The 14,975-nt window shown below is 46.2% G+C and overlaps 1 non-coding gene across 1 annotated transcript; it reads right to left on the bottom strand.

Annotated features, from left to right (window-relative positions):
- Window positions 1–14,556: 14,556 nt before the first annotated feature.
- On the bottom strand, window positions 14,557–14,688 carry Gm25880. Its single transcript, XR_003955520.1, has one exon. It is a non-coding gene; the product is annotated as a small nucleolar RNA SNORA17 (small nucleolar RNA).
- Between the last annotated feature and the right edge of the window lie 287 nt (window positions 14,689–14,975).

The following is a 14,975-nucleotide window of genomic DNA, read 5'->3' as shown; positions in this document are numbered from 1 at the left end:
AGCAGACACTTCGTGCCAGGAGGCAGGGCAGGCAAACGCCAGCACTCCACTATGCCTCCTCTTCCCATTTCCTTCCATCTGGGTCCCAGCCCGTTAAGATGACGTCACCACGTTCACACCGTCATTCCCTACTCAGGTAGTTCTGCCAGAGTTGTGCACCACCTACCTCCTGGGATGGTCTAACCCATTTTGCTTGCTTGACTACAGGACAGACTATCACAGGGCCCTATGTTTGTGGGATGCTTCAGAATGCCAAGCATTCTGAACTATCTGAGAGTTCCCATGGAAACAGACCTGTGCCCCATGCCACATGGCAGAGGCAGAGTCTGCGGTGCAGACACCAGGCTGCCTTTTGTTTTCTCGCAGGACAGCGGGGAAACTGAGGCCACCAGTCTGGAGAGCACCGGTTGGTGGTCGTTCGGCTGACGGAGGCCACTGTGGGAGCTATTCCCCATTCAGAGGCTGCATCCTGTAGCTTGCTGCCAAGTGAACTTCCTGCCTGATGTATTTCCCTCCTACGATGAGTAAATGCGACGTTATGGGAATTTAGTAACGGGATAAACCACAGATGGAAAATCAAACACTTAGAAAAATCATTTAATGTTTTTATTTACTCCATATGAGAAGTCACCAGCCTGGGCTGTAATAGAAGCTGTTACATAATTTATGGCCACGAAACCGGTCCCTGACGCACCATACTCGCAGGCTTTGCAGGTCCCTGAGGCGCCCAATTCATATTCAGTTCTAGTTGGGCAGGATGGATGGCAGAGGGTGCAGAAAGGGGAGCTGCCTTCTGGAGTGAGCAGAGCTGAGCTGGCAGGGAGGCGAGGCAGGCACGGGCACACAGTGGTGAAGCCCTTTGCCATGGGCGGGTTCTGGGTTATTTTGACATTGGCTGTATGTTATACAGCCTAAGTAAAAACAAACCAATTGCTCAGAAAAATAGACCTCTTGTCCCACACTTTCATGATGCCCTTTGCAACACACACGTGAGAACTCTTCTGCAGAGAAGTTTGATCAAATGTTTTGACCACACGAACTATTAAATCCTTCCTGAAGAGAGATTTGCCAACACTCAAGGGCAGCTACAAATGAGCTTATCACCTGAATCGAGCCTGGAGTTCCCAAGTGGAGACTCTGCTGGGCCTTGGCTTGGGTGCAGCTGGGCACCTCACTTGCCAGTACCCACCCTCCCTCCCTCCCTCCCTCCCTCCCTCCCTCCCTCCCTCCCTCCCTCCCTCCCTCCCTCCTCCTGGCTTCTTTCCTTCATTTCTCCTTACCTTGCTCTGTCTCTCCCTTCTCTTTGCTCCCTCCCATGGCGTGTTTCAGACACACCAGAAGAGGGTGTCAGATCCCATTACAGATGGTTGTGAGCCACCATGTGGTTGCTAGAAATTGAACTCAGGACCTCTGGAAGAGCAGTCAGTGTTCTTAACCACTGAGTCACCTCTCCAGCCCGAGATTTTCTTAACGATTGATACAGGAGGGTCCAGCCCACAGTGGGCTATGTCACCCTTGAGCAGGTGGTCCTGGGCTGTATAAACAAAGGCTGATCAGGCCATGAGAAGCGAGCCAGTGAGCAGAAGTCCTCATGGCCTCTGCTTCAGCTTCTGCCTCCAGGTTTCTGCTTCCCTCTCTTCCTCCCTCCCTCCCCCCTCCCTCCCTCTTGTAGCTGGTCTTAGCTACTGAGTGGGTTCTCCTTTTTTTCCACCCTTTATCCCCCCAATTTCAATCCCTATCACTAGATAAGAAAGAAAGAAGGATGGGGTGGGGATAGAAATCTCTGAATCTAATTTATTTTTTCTTGTTTCTTATTTGAGAACAACTACTAACAAACCATAGTCGTTGCCCCCCCCCCCCCCCGCCCCCACACCACCAACCCAACTCTCTGGGCCCTAGCATTTATACACCCACTAAAAAGTTCTGAGAATTCCAAATGTCACACAACGACAGAAACAATCTGCCCCTGGCAAAATCACACCTCTGCTAGAGCATGAGGCAAATCATAGTCAGCTGATGCAGACAGTCTGAAGCAGCCCCTTATCCCCACACTTGGTACTAAAATGAAAACATGTTCTTATAATATTTCTGTGTTTTTAAAAGAAGCCCAAATTCCAGAATTATCACTACTCCCCTCCCCCTGCTTCTCTTTCTTTAAGAAAGGGTCTTGCTCTGTAGCCTAGGCCTGATGTTAAGATTTCAGGCACATACCATTTGATGAAGATTACATTAAATGTGAGATCAGGTCTTACTGAAGGTTTCTTGCTGTAGTTCTGTGACTACTGGGGAGGTCTTTGTTGCTACAGACAGGAAAAAAAAAATCAGCTTTAGAGTCTGAAAGAGGTCTTGGGAAAACTTTCCGAACTGGTAGAGAAACACACAGGCCCACAGAAATGGAGACTGAGGGCAGAGTCGTGCCTGTAGACAGAGACATGATCAGCTAGGATCCCCCGAGTCTGAGTTGGGGTCAGCTGACTCCAGCAACCCGCACTGGCTTCTGACTCTCCTGTGATCTTTGAGGTAGCTCATGGACACACCCCGAGGCCATGGCCAGGCTCAGTGGAAACAGGACAGAGGGCTTGCTTGGGCTTCCATGTCAGAAGGCACGCATGCGTGGATTTATTTTGCTTAACAGTTTTTATGTGTGTTCAGAGCAGGCATGCCAATACAGAACCCCGTCTAATTAAGGTCAGATGAGCTCCTCCAGCCAGTAAAGATAAAAACTCTAAGTGATAAGAAGGCACCCTGACGATTTAATTGGCAGCGTTTTTTCTTTCTTAGTGGTCCATAAAACTGCAGCAGAGTGTTTTCCCTTAAATCCAAGAAATATTCTAGGTAAAACAGAGGGCTGTGCACAAGTTGGATGGTCTTACTTTTCCTTCCAGCGGCAGCCTTAGAAGGTGCTGGATGAGAAGGGAGAAGCTTACTCGGGGCCTCCAGGAGGTGGGGTTGGAGGGCGGCTAGGGGGCGGGGCCTGAACCTGAAGAGCGACTGATGCTCTTGGGGAGATGCTTAGTTACAACGTTTCCTGTTAGGTTCAGTTGTCAACACAGTCCAGACCCGTTTAAAAGATTCTCAGCTGGGGGATTGCGCAGATCCAACTGCTTCATGGCGATGCCTGGGAGGCATTGTCCTGATTGTTGATTGACATGGGAAGGTCCAGCCACTGAGGGTAACACCATCCCTAGGTAGGTGGACCTGCTCTGTATAGGGAAACTGGCTAAGCATGATCCTGGGGCAAGCCTTGGGGTTCTCCAGTAAGCAGCATTTCTCCATGGTTTCTGCTTTGAGTACCTGCTTGGAGTTCCCCCAACGGCGGACTGTGGCTTGGAGGTGTAAGCTGAAATAAGCCCTTTCCTCCAGAAGTGGTTTTTGGTCATGGTGTTTATTACAGCGACAGAAAAAGCAGATTAGAACACTGGCCGCTGAGGCACAGCAGCAGCCATGACCAGCACATGTCAAGTGGCCCATACAGAACGTCCCAGTGGTCCTGGCACACGCTGGTACTTCCTGGATAGATGTGTAGCAGAGAGAGGAGCAGGCATGGAGCTGCACTGTAGGCAGAGATTCTCTTTCAGAGCCTTAGGTGCTCAAGGCTCTGAAATGAGAGAAAGGAAGGGTCAGAGTCTGGGGGCTGTGTGGTCCCACTGTGCACACTGGGTGCTGTGTGGTCCCACTGTGCACACTGGGTGCTGTGTGGTCCCACTGTGCACACTGGGTGCTTTGTGGTCCCACTGTCCACAATGGGTGCTTTGTGGTCCTACTCTCTACAATGGGTGCTCTGTGGTCCTACTGTGCACACTGGGTGTTCTGTGGTCCCACTGTGCACACTGGCCTCTCTGGCCTCTGTGGGCGGTTATACTCACATACTGTCCTGGTCATCTGGTGTGCTGTCAGGAATCTCCCAGCTCAACCGTTTGGCTGGTCCTCTACCTCCTTTGTGAAATAGGGTCTTACTCTAGCCTTAGATGGCCTCAACTTTATGCTCCTGCTTCACTCTCCCAATGTGCTGATGTCACAGTTGTGAGCCGCCATGCCTGGGAGGCCATTCTTACATGTGGATGGAAAGAGGGACAAAGGACTCCCATTTATGAGAACTTAATTACCATCCACAGCCTCTCCCCCATCACACGTGGGATGGAGGTGGTGGTGAATATGAATCGTGAATCGAGGGGCAAACATTCAGTCTTTAACAGACTCCAGGGACTGACAGACCCGGAGTCCCACTCCCAGCCAATGTCGTCCTCCTTTTGCTATATGGTCTCCCTTCTTTTTTGGAGTGCTGAGTGCTGAAGCAGACAGACAGATAGACTTGGGGTCTTGATCCTAAGATCGCCAAGTCTTGGAGCATTCAGAGACTGCTCAGACATTTTTTTTTTTCTGGTGGGGACACAAAATCCAAGTTACTTCAGGGCCGTAGGTATCTGTAGTGTGTTACAACCCAAGGTCCTGGTTTCCACCCACAGTTCCTATCAGTGTCTGCTTCCTCCCCAAAGCAACTGAGGCTGCTCTGCCTGGCACCCTGGTAGTCTGAATCATCACGGATGGAGCTTGTGCAGGGCTTGTCTGCTTATGGTTTGCTCCTGCACAGGTAGCTGTGGCATTGCCCTGTGGGATGCAGGCAATGGCAAAGGTTCCGTGGTCATGTAATGGGCTCAGGGTAGATTCTGCTACATATAGGCCACACGGGGCTGTTGTCCTGGATCAGTTCTCCATAAGTATGTCTGGGACAAGATGGCCCCAGGGGTACATGAAGGACTTTGAACTATGTCTGCACAAACCTTGGCCACCTGGAAGTCACTCTGGAGCTCCAGGCCCTCTGACACTAAGAAGAGACCATTCAGAGACTCCAAGATCCCACAGGTGGTGAAGAGAGTGTCCTGCTGTGTCTTATAGCTCACATTCTTGTCAAGATGCACTGCAGTGGAAGGAAGGGGTGACCATCTGTGGCCGTGCACAGAGAGGAGGGTTGTAGGATGCAGGGGAGGGATCAAGGGCTGGCGGCCACTGTTTCTGGCAGAGTAGTCCCAATTTGGCCCGGATCCCAGACCCGAGGCCCAGGAAACAAGATGGTGCTGTATGGCACACCAGCTGACGTGGGGCTCATTTGTTTGCTCTTACTGTCCTCCCTCCTGGGCTCTGAACGTTGTCCAGAACCAAGCTGAAAGCCCAGGCTTTGAGTAGAGTTGCAGAGAGGACTACACAGTCTGCTTTAGCTGTCTTTCATCTTTAACAACAAATTCCTCCAGAACGAAGCCCCTGCTCCAGTGAGCCCCGTGCTGTGCCTAGACTGTTTGGAATCCCCTGTCCCTCTTTGCTTGGACCCATATCTTCCCCACCAGCCCTCTTCCCATGCCCAGACCAGGATCCTGGGCTTTCACCTGGCCAGTTAACCATGTTCTGGTTTCCTGAACTATAGAGACCTACATTCAGCAGTCAGTTGCCATATGGAGGAAACCGGCTAGTGACATCCTATTTCTGTATAGAAAAAAAGGTTCAAGTTGTCCTTAGGATGTATACGGGACTTTTCTGTGGAGCCTGCTGAATAGGTGCACACAGAGGTCAAAGATAGTTGTGGTGGTGTAGGCTTCTTCCTGCCTGTGTTGCTGGGCTTGGGGTGGTATCTGTGGTTTGGCCCAGGTCTAAAGTTACAGAGACAGCTATGCCACCTGTGGATCCTCTTGGAACCTGGCCATCCTCTTTTGCTCCAGAGAAATAAGAGTCAGTAGGCTTTCTTCCTCAGGGTGTGGGTATCATTTGCAGGATAGCAGGGAACAAATTGCAGCCATGTGGGAAAAGCTCTTATTCACTCTCTGAGTGCCCACTGAGAGCATCCTGGGTCCCACCAGCTCAACATAACAACCCGCAGCTGTTGGTAATAGCAACTTTCTTTCTTTATTGGGAACATAAACCTGGGCCCAGAGAAGCTTGCTAACCTTTACAAAGTCTTGTAGCTAACACACAACAGCCTTGAACCCACACTGCTGCCAGTGCTGGGCAAGGTCATGGTTCTTTGGTTTGGATTCAGGACTCAGGTGTCTTGTCCTGTTAGGTTCAGTCCAGACACACTCGAGGGATTCACAGTTGGGGGTTTGCCCAGTTCAAACTGTCTTATGGTGATGCCTGGGAGGCATTGTCCTGATTGTTGATTGATGTGGGAAGGTCCAGCCACTGAGGGCAACACCATCCTGCAGGCATAAGAAGTTGGGGTTCCCCAGTTCTGGACAGTAGCATGAGAACTCCTGGCATTGGGGTATTTAAGGCTGTCAGCCTTTAAAGCTATTGCCACCACAGTCATCTTTGCTGAGGTGGCTGCCATAGTGGCCTCTGCTCTCTACTCTTGGCCCCTGCTGTTGGTCACTGGCTCCACTGTTACTCACATGGATGATCTCTGCTGCGTCAAAGTCATCTGTTGTCCCAGCTCCACATTTTCTAATGCTTTGCTTCCATCAGCCCTGATCACTAAAAGCAGGCAAGGGAATGTCACTCATGAGAATCCTTTCTTTGGGCCTAATATAACATAGTAATAATGCAGCAAAAAAAAAAAAAAAAAAAAAAAAGACTATCTTTGGACACTGTAGAGTTAACCAAACAGCCTGCTTACATAGTTAAGAAAGGGTGTTTGCATAGTTCTACCAACCACAACAGTCTTTTATGCAAATGAAAGCTTGCAGCTCCCCCAACCACAGCAGACTTTTATGCAAATGAAGGCTTGCAGTTTCACCAATCACAGGAGACTTCTATGCAAATGAAGGCTTGCAATTCCACCAACCACAGCAGACTTCTATGCAAATGAAGGCTTCTGTTCACACTAGTGATACATTGTCTTCTTTGTATCTGTCTCAGCAGTCCCTCTGCTGGGCCATCAGGGAAAGTGCTCCCACTGTGGCCCTGGTGGGAATGGTTACAGAGTCTGGTGAACACAGTTGGAACAATCTTGATGAGGGCTGCCCCTTCAGGAGCCAGAGCTGTGATAAAGTTAACTAGTAGCTGCAATTGTGGAATTGTTGAACAATGGCTTCCTCAAGGCATCTGTAGAGTGTCCAGCATGGTAGTGTTAACACTAGGCTTTGTCTGGCTGGCGACTTGACAGATGTTCCTTTGCTTAAAGCAGCCAGGCCACCAAGGGGGGAGGGGTTCAACAGCTGCCAATTCTGGAGTCGGATGACCTCATTGCTCAAATCTTTGCTTATTTACATGAAAGTAAACATGAGAAAATGCTTATAATGAGAAATTAAGTGTTAATACTGGTGTTGTTTTCAGTAGGACTTGACAGTGCTTTAACAACATTGATCCCTGGTCAGAACCTCAGGTAGAGGCAGGCTCCAGTCTGTCCCAACTGCAGAGTCTAAGGAAACCTTAACCTCTGTCAGGAAAAGTGACAGTGTGGTGGCTCCTTATAAAGGTGAAAGATGTCCTAGAAATGAGAGGAAGATATGTCTCCTCTGGAGCAGTGCCAGTGGGAGAATAGTGGACACACATATCTGCAGGGGTGAGGTGCTGGGGAACAGAACTCTTGCCTCCAGAGCGGGCTGCAGCTCTGACAGGAGCCATTATGATAGCATGTTGATCTGGCAGTGCTGGTTAACTCAATGCCTTGTCTTCTTAAAGGTTGAATATTTGCTATTTTGTTTGCTCTCCCTCATCAATGTCAGCACATGGCAGACAAGAGGCAAGGCTGCCCCTCCCCCAACTCATGCCCTCGGGTGGCCCTGCTGTGCCACCCAGGGGAGGTGCAGGGACTGTTCTCCTGAGTGCTGCAACTGATAAGGGGCGGGGTTAGCGCTAATGCTCTCATGACCCCAGGATCAGGTTTCCTACCTGCCACAGGTGGTGACAGGCAAGGAGGGAGGAGGGAGGAAGGAGGAAGGAGGAAGGAGGAGGGTATAGCTCCTTTGTCCATGCTATTCAATGGGAGATGAATGGTAGGGCCAGCTTGTATCTTCCAAGCTGGCTCACTGGAAACTCACAATGTGTGGTCCTGCTCTCCTGAGTATGGCAGCCAGGTAGGGGTGGGGTCAGCTCTCCTACTTTCATGCCTGTAGGCTTAGATTTCTCAAAACCTACTTTTGGTAAGTGGGCTTTGAATAATAAGTCAAGTCTCTGTGTTGTCCAGTCTCTGTGTTATCAATCATTTGGGTTATCCATTTGAAGCTGATGTGAGACAGTCTGTGAGAGTGAATCACCCAGGCTCATTTGCTTTGTGAAGACATTCATGTCTCAGCTGATAAGAGGTTTTCCCAGGTCAGATCTAATCATTGTAAGTTTTCTTGGTATCCATATTTTTTCATTCCCTGTAGATACACAAACATAACCATACCCCCATCTTAATACTGTTGCAGGACTCCATTCTAATGTTAACACAGCCTCATGGTATATTGGTTGGCCCAGGTCCTCAGTTTTTTCAATAACCCAGTGTCTCTCAGCTGCTGTTGTTCCTTTTTCACCAACATTAAGAAAATTGAGAGTTAATAATGCATTATTTAGTCTGTCCCTGGAGGGGGGGTGTTACGCTCCATTTTTGATTAATAAGCATCACTTTTAAGGAACAATTGGCTTTTTCTGTAACTGCTTGTCCTATGGGATTGTGTGGCACACCAGTAATGTGCTTTATATTGTAATATGTGAAGAATCGTTTCATTTTATTGGATACATATGTGGAGCATTGTCAGTTTTAATTTGTGCAGGTATTCCCATAATTGCCATTATTTCCAATAAGTATATAATACACAATCAGCTTTTTTTCAGAACTTAGAGCAGCTGCCTGTTGGAAGCCCAGCTCATGTCAATGGTATGGTGTGTATACCTTTGTTTCCCAAATTCTCAAAATGAAAAGCACCCAACTGCCAGATGTGATTTCTTTTGGTACCCCTAGGGTTACTACCAGCAGGTAACAGAATTTGGTCATATGAAGAATCCATAGGACTTTTTTAAAAATTATATCTATGGCTTGTTTTCCAGTGATGGAAAGTTTTTCTTTAATCCTCTCTCGTTAATAGGATGTTTTAAATGAAATTTTGAGGCTTCTAACACATTTTCTATTAGTAATTGGTCAGTTTCCTCACTTTCTTGAGCTGATGGACCCGGCAAACCTATATGAGACCGAATATGAGTAATGGATCACGGATGGTTTTTACTTCCGATGGTGTGTTGCAGTTGTATAAATGCCAAAGTTAATTCTGAGTTTTTAGCCACAAATCCAGCAGTCTTTACATGCAAAATAACTCTTTCTGCACCTAAAGAGTCAGTGATTATGTAAAGAGATTCAGGATAACCTAATAATACCACAAGGATTGCATATAATCCTGACTTTGTTCAGTTTTCAGGTATTTGGACTTTTGAGCACCTTGCTTATTTTACCTGGCTTATAACCTGCCACCCCCATCTGGTTTGCATCTGTATAGAAGGTTGGTGCCTCTAGAATCGGTGTTCTCTTTACTATATGTGGAAGAATCCGATGAGTTCTTTTTATAAACTGTATACATTTGCTTTTCAGACATTTGTTAATAATTTTGCTCAAATAACTACTACAAGTTCTTTGCAATCTTCATTGATCACCCATAATGACATGATCTCAGCGTCTGTAAGCGGTACCACAATTTCAGCCAGATCTGTTCCTGACAATTGGCATAATCTTATTCTACTTTTTATAATTAACGCAACTCTTTTCTGTATAATATGACCTAATTTTTTTACTTTGTTTATGAGCTAAGGAAATCCATTCCATAATATTATCTTCTGTTTGCATAATGAGCCCAGCAGAAGAATGAATTGAAGGCAAAATGACCAACATACAATCAAGTTTAGGATCAGTTCAATCCACATATGTTTCTTACAGTTTTTGTTCTACAAGAGTTAACTCTTTTTCTGCTTCAGTTGTTAGACATCTTGGACTGTTTAATCTCCTTGTAATGTTTGAACAAATCACTTAACTTATACGTACTTAATGCAATTGTAGGCCTTGGCGAGTTAATATCTTTCATTAATTTTTGAAAATTGTTAACTGTTTCCAATTGGTCCCTGTGGATCTGTACCTTTGGTGGTTGAATATTTTTGTTGCTTGATTTTATAACCCAAATAAATAAGTGAATCTTTGTTGTTGTTTTTTTTTTTTTCTGGGATCAGTCTGTAACCCTCAGCATGGCAGAATTCTTTGTGCTATCTTAAACGTATTCTCAAAAGCACCTTTGTCAGATGCAGCCAGCAGAATGTCATCCATATAATGATAAATGATAGACTGAGGGAACTGCTTATGAATTATTTCTAATGGTTGATGCATAAAATACTGACATAAAGTTGGACTATTTAACATTCCCTGAAGAAGTACCTTCCAGTGGTATCTCTTTAGTGGATGGCTATTATTCAAAGTAGGTACCAAGAAAGAAAATCTTTCCCTACCCTGCTCATGCAAGGGTATTGTGAAAAAGCAATCTTTTAAGTTAATTATTATTATAGGCCATGATTTCAGTAACAAAGATGGTAAAGAAAGTCAAGTCTGTAAAGGACCCATTGGTTGAATTGCTTTGCTAACTGCTCTTAAGTCTGTTATCATCTTCCATTTACCTGATTTGTTTTTTGTTTTTTGTTTTTTTGTTTTTTGTTTTTTGTTTTTTTCACACACAGGGGAATTCCACAGGCTGGTAGACTCTTCTGTATGTTGAGCCTCCAGCTATTGTTAAAAGTTGTTCAATTGCCTGAAAATTTTCTTTTGTTATGGGCCACTGCTCTTGCCAGACAGGTCTGTTTGATAACCATTTTAGGGGCAAGGCTGTTGGTATGTCAGCAGTGGCTCCTGTTATAAATTTGGAAACTCAACCCCTGTGATACCTTGTTTTTAGGATCATGGGCACAGCTTGTGATTGTGCTCTATCATCTGTGTCACCTGTATCAATGCCTCCCCAGGAGCATCCGCCACACCTCTAGTATCCTCACTTGCTTTCCCTGGAATTGCAGGAATAGTAACCTATGTACCCCACTTTTGTAAAAGAGCCCTTCTCCATAAATTTATGGGTATGTTCTACACAGATAATCCATTGAACACTCGGTCTTATTTGTGATAACTTACCAATTCTTATAAATGTGTAAATCCTCTGAAGTGGCCAATCTAGATTCCAAGACTTTTGGGAAAGTATTCTAACATCAGCTCCTGTATCCACCAAACCTTCTATGTCAATACCATTCATTTGTACCATTAATTTTGGTTATTGACCACTGTTTGCCAGAACACACGTTTCCCAGTACTCCCAAAAGCTCCCGTCCTTTCTGCTGGAGCAGCCTTGCCCTTGATGTAAGGAGACAACAGTTGAGCAAATCTATTCCCTGCATCCGTTTGCATCTCCTTTTTCACATATGCCATAATTTTTATTTCTTTCTTGCCATCCTCACTTACTACACCTGGGTTCATAATAAATCCTTGAGAAGTTAACCCACTTCTTCCCAAAACTATTCCCACTGTCCCTGAAGGTAAGGGACCATACACATCAGTGGTTTACTTATAACACTCCGCTTTTGGGGATAGGGTAAGAGGCATATCTGTAGCCAGATCCAAAGTTGCATTCCCTTCTGTATCGGATCAGAAATACTTCAGTTTGATTTTCTTGCCGGGCTTGGTACTTTCTGGCTGACCAAAGGAAGATGGTTTGGACTTTTAATTGCGGAGTCTTGGCCCTTCTCTTCATTTCCTGAAGGCAAGAGGTTACCTCCTATGTCCTTCTCAGACTGGCAATCCTTTGACCAATGTTTACCCTTCCCACCAGGGCTACAATACCCAGGAAACCTTTGTGGTTCACAGCAACCAGAACCTATTGTTTTCTTTTACGAATACTATATATTTTCCAGGGTCAGTGTACCTGGTATTTTGAGCTCTGAGTCTTCTAGTCTTACAATTTCTTTGGGAATGGCCAAATTTACCACAATTAAAGCATCAGGCATTTTTATTTCTAAGACTTCTAGCTATGGCTTGCCCTATGATATTATCATTAATGCTAATGAAAACCAATACCAGGTGTCTGTCTTACCCATTTGTCTAGGTGGGGCTCCTCCCGCTTTCAATGGTCTGAGTGCTCTCTTACATTCAGTATTTGTGCTTTCAAAGGCCAATATTTCTATCAATGACTGTCTGGTTTCATGGTCTGATATGGCTGTATTTACAGCTAAACCCAATCACTGTAAGAAGTCTGTGAATGCTTCTATAGGTTCCTCTATTACCTTCGTAAATGAAGTAGATTCCCCGACCTTTTGCTCCTCAATCATATCTCACACTCTTAAAGCTGCAATATGACATTGTTCAATTACATCACCACCAGATCGGATTTGTTCTTATAAATCAGCATAACGCCCTTCACCACACAGTTGGTCTTTAGTAACACTCATCCCCCTTGCCATATTCCATTGTTCTGTTTTTGTGGCTTCGTACATCCACCACAATAACCATTTCCAGTTTCTAGAACAGCCGACACCAATCCCTTCCAATTAGCGGGGATAACCCTATGCTGCATAGGGTTTAACAAATGGAGAATGCAAGCCATACAAAACCATAGACTCTTTAAAATGCTTTAGAGCTAGCATTTCTATTGGACACAAGGTCAGCTCATTATAGGGAGGAGTATCATCATTAGCAGACATATACTGCCCAAAGACTGTGAAGGCCTAAGGTGCCTGCGTAGGCCCAAGGAAGTCTTCTGATGGTTCACTCAGCTGAACACTTTTCTGTTGTACCTGTACCATTTCCTGCTCTTCCCGGCCCCTAGTTTCACAGAGGTGCTCTGGGAGCCTGGCAGTGAAAGTGTGTGGAGTTGGGGGAGGTAGAACTCTTCCTCCCAGCCTATTCTGCTTCCCCTTTTCATCTTGCTGTACATTCCCCGTCTCAGACACCAAGCCTGAACCCTGTTGTTCTCCTACTGGCTCTTTTCTATTTCCCAAGCACTTCCACCTCTATTTGCAATCTCTCTACATGCTCAGTCAACTCTGCAATCTTCTCTAACATAAGAGAATTATCAGCTTTCTTCTCGATCTTTTTCAAAAGAGTATACATGAAAACCATGAAACAAAAAACAAATTCCCCCCTCCAGGAACAATGTATCAGCCCACCCAGCAGCCATAGCTGCTATTTCGCCAACCTCCTTAAAGAATATTGTTAACCCCTCATAACCTGACCTTTCCTCTACCACATTCAAAGCAGAATTGCCCATTGGTGCCACCTGTAGCGTTAGATTTTTCAGAACTTATTTTAGAGATTTTAAAAAATTTATGTATAAGTACACTGTTGCTATCTTCAGACACATCAGGAGAGGGCATCAGATCCCATTACAGATGGTTGTGCGCTACCATATGGTTGCTGGGAATTGAACTCAGGACCTCTGGAAGAGCAGTCAGCGCTCTAAACAGCTGAGCCATCTCTACAGCCCCCTCCAAACCTACTTTTAATAAGGGTTCTCAAATGCTTCAACCCCACTTCAAGTTTAAAGGTAAGGGAGAAAAGATAGTAAGTGGGACAAGTGGATGTGGACCTGTTTAGAAGTAGTTCTACAGGGCGATGCCAATCTCCATTTGTCAGGATAGCAGCGGTTCAGTTCAGCAGTGTCAGGATATCAAACACAAATCAGAAGTGGTGACACGACTCAGCAGAAACAGCTAGACTTCTGCCAAGTCAGCATGAGTCAGCAAGAGTGACCAGGACCAGCAGGAACTCCAGGAGAAATTCTCTTCTGTGTCTCTCTCAATGAAGCAAAGATCAACAAACACACAAGACCAAAGAAAGCATGCCTTCTCTGTCCACTGGGTCCTATTCATACTCTCTCCAAACCTGTCCTCCCATAGATCTTGCCTCAGCAAAACCCCACACGAGTCTGCATCACATGACATACCCAGAAACTTCCCCTTCCCATGTCACCAGGGCCACCTCTCCCACAGTGCCCAAGTGAGGGGGAGGGCCAGTTCTACACAGCCTTCAGACATCAACAAGTGTCAGGGCAGCCTAGACCAGGGACGTCTGCCTGGCCTTCGGTGGTAACAGACCAGATGTGGCCACCTGTGGCAGCACAGGCCAGGACCCCACCATAGTCCCAGGTGACATCACAGACTATTCACATCAGGCTGTTCTTCACTCGAGTCTCCAGTTCTGCCTCTCTTCATTGTGCTACGTCCTTCTGTTTCTCTTTCTCTTGTACTTATCCACTACTTCCTTGATCCTAGTAATGGTGTCCAGGGTCTCTGAGTGTCTGGGGTTGTCTCAGGAGTGGTCTTAGGAGTGCTATGCCCTGCTGGTACATTATGATGCCAGATAAGGGTCATCTCAGGCATGGTCTGCCCCTCAGCCCTGCATTGTGCTGGACTGGTCTCAGGCTACCTGCCTGGGTTCCATCTTGGGCTTGCTCCTCACCCAGTCCACCCCAGTGACCCTGTGCAAGGATTGTCTGACCCAAGCTCACTTCTGTCCTGGACCCATGATCCCAGGAAGGGTCCTTCTAGTCTCTGGCTTGCTCTCTGTCCTAGGAGCCTGTCCAGCCCCGCCTGGCAGTAAAGTGGTGGTCATCTCAGGTTTGATTTTTCTCAGGGAGAATTAGGCTACTAATCATTCAGATGTTGAAAGGTCAGTACACTGAGTGTAGTCATGGCCTCTCTCCTCTCTGCCAGCTGTTGCTGTACACGTAACACAGCAGCCACACCCACAAGGCCTCTAGGGGCTCGTATTTTTATTTTATGTGTATGAGTATTTTATCAGAGTGTATGTATGTATGTATGTATGTATGTACGTATGTATGTATGTATGCATGCATGCACAGACAGTAAATGCATACTTGGTGCCCACAGAGGCCAGAAGAGGGCATTGTGCTTCTTGGAATAGGAGTTATAGACTATTATAAGCCACCTTACACATGCTAGGAATGGAGTCTGGGTCTTTCGCAAAAGCTGTGAGGGCTCTTCACTGCTGAGCTGTCTCTCCAGCCCCTCCCTTTATGTTTTGAGACAGGATC

Source organism: Mus musculus, chromosome 4 (assembly GCF_000001635.26).
Source record: "Mus musculus strain C57BL/6J chromosome 4, GRCm38.p6 C57BL/6J".
Lineage (NCBI taxonomy): Eukaryota > Metazoa > Chordata > Mammalia > Rodentia > Muridae > Mus > Mus musculus.
The sequence above is the reverse complement of the archived record's forward strand: the minus strand, read 5'-3'. Positions and strand labels throughout refer to the sequence as shown.